Consider the following 11,909-nt stretch of genomic DNA (forward strand, 5'->3'; position numbering starts at 1 on the left):
AGCAACACCGAGGGTTGCGATCCCGTTGCCGGTCCCGGTCCGGTACGGGCGCGACACTGAGGGTTGCGATCCGTTGCCGGACACGAAAAAAGACAAAAAGGAAAAAAAAAAAAAGTACTCCCAAAATGAATGAAAAGGAGGTATAAATAAAAGAATAAAATTCATTTTTCATTTTATGATAGTATGGAAAGTGTTGATGTGTATGGAGAAATTAGAAGACAAAACTGATTTATTTTTTACATACAAAAGAGCACCTATATTAAAGGTTTGCCTATAACAATGGAATTATTGGTGACTTCATATCATATAGAGAGACAAAGAAGTGATCAAAGATTAAGTCATCATCAATTAAGTTATAATGGTCATCTGTAAGATTGGAAAGAAGTTGGAAACCCATGTGCAACTTTCTTTTCCAGCACTCCACTCAACCATTAGACTTCTTAGGCAGGCTTCTTAACTTCAGATTCAAAAACAATGGTGTGAGAGGAGAATGCCAGTCACCTTAGCAGTAACCAGCATGAACCTTTAAAATAGGAAAATAAGTCCCAACCCCTAGGATCTATGACTTCTCAATATTCTAAACATGAGAGTTCTTCGATTTTAACTGAGGTTTTACTAGAAGTAACTTGTTAATAGGTGGTATCTTTCCACCATGATTTGGCCAAAGTATATTCCCAATAACTAGAGATAGCAGTTCATCCATTTCTTAACAGTTCAACTAAGGCAAAGTAAGAATAGAAGAAAGTAACCTAGTACTGGAGTTGTACAGGCATCAGATTAACAGACATTTAGTTGAAGAGAAATAAAATTATTTTGGAGATAACACAGAAGAGCACGATGTTGGGCTTTGACAGCAGAAGCATGGCTGTTAGGAAAGTATGTGAGGGGGATGACATGGAGGTGATGCCTCTCCATCTCTCCAGGCAGTGGTTGGTGTGTTACTGAGAAAGACTTGCCTTTATCTTCCCATCATTTTATTGTTTTTGCTTTGCATTATTCAGGAAATATTCTTTATCTCCAAATGCAATTTAACTCAAAAAATAAGTACTTCTAACTATATAACATTTGAATTTTTAAAATTGATATCTTCTTAGATTAAGAAAAAAAAAAAAACATGTTGAATCTATGGCTCTTTCAACTACAAAATCACCATACTTTTCTCAAATCTAATAAGAAACCAATGTCATTACAGATAAGATTCTATAGTGACCAGATAAAGACAATAGAAGTTCTGGTAGAACTTTTAAAGAATTTAGGTAAAGAAGAATAAATTAAATTTATCAGCTTAGTTCATTTTTTTCTGATTGGTCTAAATTTTTTTTGCTTGTGATCATTAGCTGAAGCAAGAAGAGTTAAATATTTTCTAAATTATGTAAACAAATACATTTCTGCATTTCAGGTATCCGTCTTGATAGCAAGTTTTAAAATCTCCAAACTTTTTGCATTGTATTTTAACTCTGTACAATGTGGAATAGAGTTGATTATATTACAGCATAAGAAAATTGTGGTGGTCAGAGTTACAAACCCAACAGTTTAACAGTCATTAACCACATTCTTATCTCATTAGGTTTGGAAGAGCTTAAGTTAAGTGATACAAGAAGTTTCCCTGGGAATGGAGAGGAGCCTGCTAGTTGGTATGGTTCCTAATGCCATCTTTGTATGAATTGTCAAAATGCTGATATTGAGTTGCCCCTTAAAAACACACTTCCAGAATGTATTTGCTTACTTAGGGTGGAAGAGGAAGTGAGAGGGACAAGACAACAGTTTCCCCTGAGGTCCGGCCCCATGGCTCACTCGGGAGGCTGCTGTGCTGATAGCGCCGAGGCCGCAGGTTCGGATCCTATATAGGGATGGCCGGTGCGCTCACTGGCTGAGTGTGGTGTGGACAACACCAAGCCAAGAGTTGCGATCCCCTTACCAGCCCAAAACAAAAAAATTAAAAATTTTCCCCTGACGTGAGGAGAATCATTATACTGATATTCAACTGAAGTATGTTTCCTTGTGACAAATCTTTGGTTTATTTTATTATTAAATCAAAGCCACCTTTAGTTTTTTTGTATGGTGCCATCAGCCTAAGGAGGACAATCAAATAACCTTTTGTTTGCCTTGGATTCAATATGTCTGCTAATTACAGTCTCATCTTGTAGACTTTCAAACCAGTTACTTGACTAAACTACCATGTTACCTTAGTTCTTCCTATGCCCTTTCCTCTGTACAACCACAAATCAGAGGGAAGACTGCAGTACTTACTAGAAAGATGTGGACTTCTACGAAAGAGCAGGGATTCCATCTCACTATCCCTTGATCGTTGTCTCTGAAGTCCCTACTTACACCTCCCTGATTGTCCTATAGCAACACCAGCATGGTAGGTATAGGGAGAAAGGTTGTGGGAAATCCCCAAAGAGTAATTGTTCATGAAATTGTTAATATTTCAAATTGTAAAGTAAAACTGTGAGTCACTCACATTTCAGTTGCAAGAACAACAGAATCTTAAGCTTTATCAAGTTGTTAAGATTAATTTCTTGCCATTTTCTGGATTAGCACAGAAGCTTATATCAATGAAGAGTATTTAGGAGGGGAATAGGGTGGAAAATGTATGCGAGTACTTCAAAAAGTTCATGGAAAAATAGAATTGAAAGATAATACAAATCTTCCCATGAACTTTTTGAAGAACCCTCACACAAATGGCCAATAAGTACATGAAAAGACGCTCAGCATCACTAGCCATCAGGGAAATGTGAATTAACACCACAGTGGGCTACCACTTCACACCCATCAGGATGACTAGAATCAAAAACACAGATGAGTGTTAGAGAATGTATGGAGAAACTTGAACACTCATACACTGCTGATGGGAATGTAAATGGTGCAGCTGCTTTGGAAAACAGTCTGGCAGTTCCTCAAAAGATTAAACACATGACCCAACAACCCCATTCCTAGATAGAACTGAAAAGATGTCCACATAAAAACATGTACATGAATGTTCACAGCAGCATTATTCATAACAGCCAAAAAGTGCAAAGAACCCAGATGGCCATCAACTGATGGATAAATAAAATGTGCTATATCCATAAAATGGAATATTATTCAGCCACAAAAAGGACTGAAGTACTGCTACATGCGACATCATGGATAAGCCTTAAAAACAACATTAAGGGGGGCCTGCCCGTGGCTCACTCAGGAGACATATTGGAGAGCTGGACACTTATCACTACATATCCATGCCCTGTGTGGGAACATAGCATTTTCTGAAGAATTCCTGGACTAACTATTACTCCTTATATCTGTCTAGAAAAAAATTATAAAATTAGCTGACCCTAAAACGAATACACCCAAAATGCAAAGAGAAAAGTAATTTATTGACTAAAGCATTAAAGCCTTTTATTTTGATACCACAAGCTCTGTTCTTATTATATTTCTGAGTAGGTTAAACCAGAATATGATAATATGGGGTTTCCCGGCCAAAGTTAAAATAGGCTTTGAATATATATGAAGCAGTAGATACTCAACACTCTTTTCTACAATCTGATAATACATACTCAGCATTTGTATGCCTATAGGGTTTTATATTTTCTAAATATATAGCATCACGGATATATGTGGATTAATGAGTTATCTCAATTTGTGTGTGAAGAGACAGTGACCTAGAGCAGCTGAGCCTACCATCCGAGATGAATCTAGGAGGCCACTCTTTCTTTTATACATTTTAGACATATCCAGAATCCTTGGATTTTTAGTGGCAGTATCTTTATATAATTTTTATTAGATTTTTTCCTAAAGTTATGAGACTAACCAATAATGAATTTTTACTTTCTGACTCACTTCTTTTTCTAGTTTCCCACCTTTTCCCTTAGTGGAATTGCGGAGTTCTTGTATTTTAAAAAAATTAATTTAGTATATGTTTATTGAGCTCCTATTGAAGTTGGTTTCATTATCATTAGTTTTATTGAGACAAGAAGAGAAAGGTGATAAAATTATTTCTAAACTACTTATCTTAAATCAGTGCTAAAAAAGCCAGACTGGCCTGTTACTACGTATCAGTGCCCATGGTAAGCTGAATTTTCTATCTCAAGTTAGAGAGGCTCTTCACCCCTTCCCAAGCATATATTAAAGCCTACTATTCTGGTTTCTTATTCATCCTTTCAAAATAAAAGTATTAGATCTGTCAAGAGTTGTTTCTTAAGAATTTTCTACTGCCAAAAACCGTTATAATCCTTATAATTCCATTGCTTACTAATAATAAGCAAGGGAATTATAAATAAACATCTTATTTGAATCGTTGTACTTTTTCAAACAACTGGGGACAGCTTCCCACACAGGAATCAAATTGAAATGATATTATTGAGTAACATTAGCATCCATGCTCAACCAGTGCTTACCTTTATAAAACAAAGTTTTCTCCCCAAATTTAAATATATTTTATATTGATTGCATAGCTGAATGGGAATAATGGTATAGCATTCTTCCTTGCTCCACCTAGGGCAGCTCTATGGCTTCTCCTCTACCTACAACAAAAGTCAATGTATAATTTTTGGTGATAGACTTAACTATGCTACTCTACTTCCTCTTGGTAGGTTTCTAGTGTAAGGAGAAAACCAAGAAACTCAAGAGAAACAGGCAGGTAACAGAACCAAGGAGAAGCATATTAATATTAACTCCCAAATCCTTTGCCTCTTTGCATGTCATATTATCATGTATTATATATTATAAATTGCACAATATTTTATATTGTGTGGTTGAAGTAAACAGAAGTTTGCTTATTTGTGGTTTCTCAAACACTTACTAGATAGGCCAATAAAATTTAAAATTTTAGTTAATCAGGGCCTTTGTATCCCTTCTATAAGGAAATATAGAAGATGCTTTAGAAACATCAGTTCTCCAACAATTATTTCTGTCAACCATTGGATTTAAACATTTCTTCTGCACTTCTATAGATAGTTTAGAAAACTTTTAGCCCCTCCCTGGGCAATCCTAGTCAAAAGCCTTGCCAGGCTGCGTGTGTGCCCTGTTGCCAGCTATTGTGGGTGTCCATGAAGACATATTCTGGTTTCCTTCTGTGACAGTACCCCAGTCTTAACCAGTCTGGAGTTCTAGTAGGAACTCATATTCAGGGGAAAGGAGATATTCATTTTTCAAAGGTGCTCCGTTATCAGGAGGTCACACAAAAGCATATTAGGTAAAATGTTTTAAGTCCTAGTAAATAGCAGGGGCTTAAAAAGTATTTCATTAAACTGAAAAGTAACTTCAGGAGTCTATCAATAGGATGAGTTGCTGAGTAAATTTAGGAGGTAATTGGCTGTTTTGATCGACTGCTACAGAGGCTATGCCTCTCAATACTGCTTGCTCTCTGGTAAATTTGCTGGTCTCCTCACTTTGATCCTGTGTGAAATCAGGTTGTGTGAAAACTTGATTCTGATGCCCTCACTGATACTGATAGCAGATGGCTTCTTCATCCTGGGTACTTTCTGTTTTATGCCAAGAGAACAGACTAGGGCCCCCAAGGGCAGAGTAATCATAGCTGACACATTGATCACTATAGGCCAGGCACATCTCACATCACTGTATGTCGTATGCTGTTAGTCCCGTTTATAGAAGAGAAAATCAAAAGTTTGGTTAAGTGTCTGGACCTGGACACTGCAATAGTTACTGAATCTGGGACCAGGTCCCAGATCTGACTGGCTGCATAGCCCACATTCTCTCTTCCTTAAAGGGAAAAGGAGGGATTTTTTTTTTTTTTTCTCCCCTGCTTGGCAGCCAAAACTAGAAAGTGGCTTGTGAACTACTGTTTTTTTCTGAAGTTATTTCTGTTTAGATCAGAATATAACCATTTTAAAGAAAATCAAAGGACACCTTTCTACCACAAAATATATATAACCATAGGTTCCCCAACAATCTTGGTCCCACTGATGGCTGCAGATTTTGTCCTCTGCCATTCTAGGAAAGAGCTCTCAGGAATTTTTTAAAAAATTAAACAGTAACAACAGACATAATTCCCTATTGGTTGCTTTTCACAGGAGTCCTCTCCCTTGAGCCTGCCACCCTTTTTCCCCTTAGTCTTTGTCTTCCTCCCCTTTCCTTCTTTCCAGTTGTTAAAACTTTCACCAGTGAATTAGGATGGTGTATTGGAGGAAGGCAAGCACTTACAATGTATCAGGCATTTGACATGTAGGGAAGAGACAGCAGCTATAGGGTAATGGGGTTGGGTGGCTACTGCTTTTTTTTTTTTTTTTTTTTTTTTTTTTGAGCCCGGCCTCACCGCGCTCAGCCAGTGAGTGCTGTGAGCGCACCGGTCATCCCTATATAGGATCCAAACCTGCGGCGGGAGCGCTGCTGCGCTACTGCTAAGTGCCACTGTTGCCTACAGAAGGATAATGAATGGCTGAGAGCAAGTACCAAGCAATTGAAAGTCAGATGTGGAAGCCAGAGGGTGTCTTTGGTTGTACAAAGAAGCTCCCATCTGCAGTGGGAGGGAAGAGAAAGTGAGGACCAAGCCCAGGACTTAATAGAGTGGCAGAACTTTGGGCAGTTCAATACTCAGCCAAGGTAGGTCTGTTTTGCAAGGTCAGGGTCCTAATTGGAAAAACCTGACATATCAATGGCAATATCTGGTTGGATCCCCCTAAAAATTTTGACTTCCCAAACCCCTCAGAATATTCTGAGCCTATAGATATGTAATCCTCGCTAGCAGTCCCCATCCCATACTGGAAAACATTAAAGAAAGAGGCCTCTCTTGTGCAAGACAACATGTGTACCCTTCAGGGTCCTCCATGATTCAGCTGGGGACATGCTGGGCTTGCTAAAGGAGAATAGGGACTATACACTAACATGAACAAAATGGCTGTGGTGGCAGAGATGGAAGCTACTCGTGGGCTGACAGTATGGAGTCTCACCAAGATAATATGTCTACAGCTGCCACCAAGATCTATCCTGCCTGCAACAGAAACAACACTGAGTCCCCAGTATGGCACTATTCCTCAAGAAAATCAGCCATGCACTTGGTGGCAAGTTGACAAAATAGGGCTTTTCCATCCTGGAAGGCAGGGATAGGCACATATTTAGGGGGTGGGTTTGCCTTCCTAACCAGAGTCTCAACCAGCACCACCACATCACTGGCACGGGATTCCATATAATATCATCTCAGAGCAGAGGACCAACTTTACAGCATAGGAGGACTGGGAGTGAGCCATAGGATTCACCGATGGTAACACCACCTGAAGCTACTCACCTGAAAGATCACTGGAATGGTACACCGAAGACATAGCTAAAGCGCCAGATCAAAGGCAATACTCTGTGAGCATGGGTGATGTCCTTCAGGATTCAGTTACATGTATTGCATCAAAGACCCATATGTGGTACTGTGCCCCCAAGGAAGGACATATAGGTCTGAGTGCCAGGGGTGGACTCAGCCTCATTCACCATCATGCCCACTGATCCACTTTCTGCTTTCTGTCCCTATAATTCTGAGCTCTACAGGTTTGGAAGTCCTGGTCCTATTAAGGAGGAGGAAGCAGGATGGGGCAGAGGCAGAAACTGAACCACAGTGAAGGCTGACAAAACTTCAGCCATCCCAGCATGGAACTCTGGAGGTATTGTGTTGGGACAAAATGGCTGGGCCTCCCCGTGTAAAGTATAGCACCAGATGTGGATTTGTTCAGTCACCAGATGTGGGTTGCCCTAGAAAGAGCATGGTTTGGGGCAAGGTAGCTCCCTGCCACTAAGGTGGACCCTGAAGTTGCTGCCAGCTGGAGACTCTGCCCACAGCACACCCAGGCAACAATCCGTCCTAGAAGAGAGAGTTGGGCAGTGCACTTCTGTGTCCACCACAGTCCACTTTTTGTGCTTTATGGCTCACTTGTCCACATATGTTCAGACAGCAGTTCCTCAGGATTCCAGTGGGCCCTGCTTCCTGAGGGGAAACTCAGAAGAGGGAGGTTAGGAGGAGGAGCAGCTCCCACTGCTGTAGTTGGTCTCTGGGGTCACAGGTGATATTCATTCATTCTAGATGTTTCTTATCGGTTACCAGCTCTGCTGGTTTCGTCAGTGACTCTTCAGACCAGAGTATTTGTTCCCCTGGGGATGCCAGGAAATATGAGAATTCAAAAACAAATATAATTGACCTAAAGGGTCAGTTTTACTTTTTTATGTAATTTTAAATGTCACCTACAACCTGTCCTATATATTGTGTAGAACATGAGACCCATCAGTATCCAGCCACATCTGCTAGTGCAACCTCATCTTAGAATCTGTCTTCAGAAAGGAACCTGCAGAAAAATATGTGTCCCTGCCTCCATGCATGAGACTGTTCAGCAGATTCTCCCCTCCTGCCCTTCACCTACCCAGCCAAGGCCACCAAACATGACTCTTCACTCCTTCAGGAAGACTACCGTGCCCCATTCCTATGTTCTGTCAGTACTCTCATTAGAGCGCCTCTGATCTTCATGATGTCTGGTCACTTGTCAGTCTCTACCCACCACCCCTGCTTTTCCTCCATTTTAGACTGTTCTCAAGGGCAAGGATGCGATTTTTCTATCATCAGTGTCTAACCATTATGCCTGGCAGACACTAATAAATATTAGTTGAATTAATGAGTTGAATACATTTGTTAAAGAATAATTTTTTTGTACCTGAGTGGTAATAGCAGCTTTATTTGTAATTGCGAAGAGCTTGAAACAATCCAAATATCTATGGACAGGTGAGTGACTAAATAAATTGTCTTAGTCAGCTATGGCTACCATAACAAAATACCACAGATTGGGTATTTTAAACAACAGATATTTTATTTTCTCACAGTCCTGGAGGCTGGAGGTTCAAGATCAAGGTGTTGTCAGGTATGGTTTCTCCGGGGGCCTCTCTTCTTGGCTTGCAGATGGCCACCTTCTCACTGTGTCCTCACATGGCTCTTTCTCTGTGCGTGTATCAAAAGATAATTTTAAAGAGAGCCTAATCCTGACTCTTATAGTTATAAAATGAACATGTGTCAGAGATTTTATTTGACAGTAATTAATGAGATATCTGTTAAATATTACAACTGGTTCAAAAGAGAACCCAAAGTGCAGACAAAAATTTAGACATGAGGAATACCGAGAAGAATTTACAAATAAATGCAAAGCTGGAAAAACAGGTCAATATTCATGGGGCAGTTCCACCAAATATAATTTGCATCTCTATGGAAAAAAATAAATTTGCATGATTCAGTTTTTCCACAACTTACAGAACTAAAAAATAACCCAGGTAACCTGGAAGGATGCACAATATGCTATATGCAATAATCTTTTTTTGGTCCATTTCGAAGTCTCACATTTCCCCCCACACTTTAATTAATGCTTAACCCCTCTACCCTAAATTGTGTATTTATTTTTCAGGTTATTTGACACAATTAAAAAAAAAACAAAAAACTAAAACTAAAAACTAAATGCTTTGTTCTCAATATCCTAAAGAAAAATCATCTTTTCCTTAGGCCCCACCCAAGCTATTGGGACCACTGCAGCAGAGTTCAGAGGGCTCAGAGGTGGGAGACTTCCCCCACTGGGGCTTTTTCTCTCCACTCTGGGAGGGTACTTGCTGATCTCATTCTTGTTGCTCAGATATTTACCCTTACTGCACCAGAGAAAGGAGCATCAATTCCTCAGTGAACGCATTTCTCACCACCGAGGTGCCAGAGAAAATTTGGAGAATGCAGTGGCAGCCTTGCAGCATGCAGTTACAGTTGGAACTGATGCCGAACTGCCGTATCGCAAAAGATGAACAAGTTGTCGTGTCACATGATGAGAATCTAAAGAGATTACTGGGATCAAAGTAAACATCTTTGATCTCAAGTATTGGAAGCTCCCACCTTACCTCAGCAAACTGGATGTCACATTTCAAAGAGCATGCCGATGTGAAGGAAAAGATAACTACTGGGATCAAAGTAAACATCTTTGATCTCAAGTATTGGAAGCTCCCTCCTTACCTCAGCAAACTGGATGTCACATTTCAAAGAGCATGCCGATGTGAAGGAAAAGATAACTGAATTCCATTACTGAAGGAAGTTTTTGAGGCATTTCCTAACAACCCTATTACCATCAATATCAAAGTCAACAACAGTATGCTGATTAAGGAGGTTTCAGTGTTGGTGACACAGTACAAGTGAGAACACGTAACAATGTGGGGTAGTGCCAGTTGAGGAAATTGTAGGGAAGCGCTGTGAGGAGAATTGAGATGGTCCTATGCTTGTCAGACTCCAACACATTCTGCTCATTCTTGGCTTCTTCTTTTCTGACCTCTTGCCCTTTGTGTGCATTCAGGAACACCTTTTTGAGATCCCAGTGCCTTCTACCAGATTGAACTTACTAAAGAGGAAAGATTTGTTTGAATGCTCAAGGCATTCAGGTGTATATTTGAGTATTAAATACAGAACAAGAGTCCACAAGAGATTTTGCTTAGGAACAACCAGGGTGATGACAGTCTATCCAACAAAGCTCAACAATTTTTTTAACATAATTTTTCAGCATAGGAAAAGAGGTACTCAGAAGCATTCAAAGAATACATGAAAAGAGCTAAGAAAAAACATTTCACCATTATTTCCCTAAGCCATTTCCAGAATGGTAAAAGACATTTCTGCCTCTTTTTTTTCTTTTGTTTTTTGGTGGCTGGCCAGTATGGAGATCCCATTGCCTTATTTTCAAGCCTGTCTGACAATGTAGAAACTATGTATTGTAACTTTATTTTAAATAATATTGTAAAATTTACATTTGTAAATATTTTGTTTAGAAAGAAATGATTTTGAGATGTAAGTAGAAGATTATTGATCAAGGTTTCTACCTATGACAGAGTATTCTACTATTATAAGTAACTCTGAGATCAAAGACTAGTGATAAAAATTGGCAATAGCCTTCACTGGAATAAGATAACAAATTAGTAAAACAAAATTATAGAAGGCAATTGCAGTTATTCTGAGTTGTCTCATTTCTAGGTACATCTTAGTTAAAAGAGAAAAATACAGTGAAGGAGAGCTTAGAAATCAGTGTGATGTAGTTATTTGGCAAGTTATACATTGTTAACAGAAAGACCCAAGGAGATAACTGAAAGTTTATTACTTGATTAGAAAATCTGTAGACTTAATTAGACTTCTTGGCTGCTGTTGTTAATAGGGGCATTCTATTGGGAATTTTTTTCAGGTGTATAACAATGCTACCTGGTTTGGTTTGGTTTAGTAAATATTAACGGACTTGTCAACTGTAAATTAAGATACAAATAGTCATATTTTTATGTTTCTTAAGAAATGTAAGATTTTCTTTTTGGGCACTTTGGAAGTCATTTTTGGCAGTGACTGGTCCTATATACAGATTTTCAGTAATATCTGAATCCTAATAATCATATTAAACTGATGAAAGTACATGTCATTCTAGTACTTATTCTAATACTTATAGTATAAACTACCTGGTCCTGATCTTTAAGAATTCATTCTTCGGAGTATGAAGTGGAAACAGAATTTCCCAAAACATTAGACATCACTTTCTCAGCTTTTCTGATGTGACTTTATGTCAATTTGTTTCTAATCTCCTTGGCTAGCTTTCGTGATCTCCTAGGAGGTAAATATAATTTGGAATAATAAGTGTCTTTTATCCAGGTTACCTCTTTTATGTGGAGTCTGCCAGCTAAACAGCTATGAAGGATGGTCATACTCTCTCATCCATCCCTGAATGACATAAGTAACATTGGCTTTTTTGTTTAAACTGAAATAAAGTTTTTCAAGAAGAAAGAAAGGAAGAGAGGAAGGAAGGAAGGAAGGAAGGAAGGAGGGAGGGAAGGATGAAAGGGGAAGAAAAGAAAAGAAAATGAACAGAAAAGAAAAAGTTAATTACCTTTTTGGTGGCTTGTAAGGATCTGCCAACCTTAATTTGCACCGCTGCGCTCCAAGTCCTCCAAAG

General features: G+C 39.0%; 1 pseudogene; it reads left to right on the plus strand.

Moving 5' to 3' along the window:
- The first annotated feature begins 8,684 nt into the window (after positions 1 to 8,684).
- On the plus strand, positions 8,685 to 10,368 carry LOC103602940 (annotated as a pseudogene).
- The last annotated feature ends 1,541 nt before the right edge of the window (positions 10,369 to 11,909 follow it).

The sequence above is a fragment of the Galeopterus variegatus genome, unplaced genomic scaffold (genome assembly GCF_000696425.1).
Source record: "Galeopterus variegatus unplaced genomic scaffold, G_variegatus-3.0.2 Scaffold4365, whole genome shotgun sequence".
Classification (NCBI taxonomy): domain Eukaryota; kingdom Metazoa; phylum Chordata; class Mammalia; order Dermoptera; family Cynocephalidae; genus Galeopterus; species Galeopterus variegatus.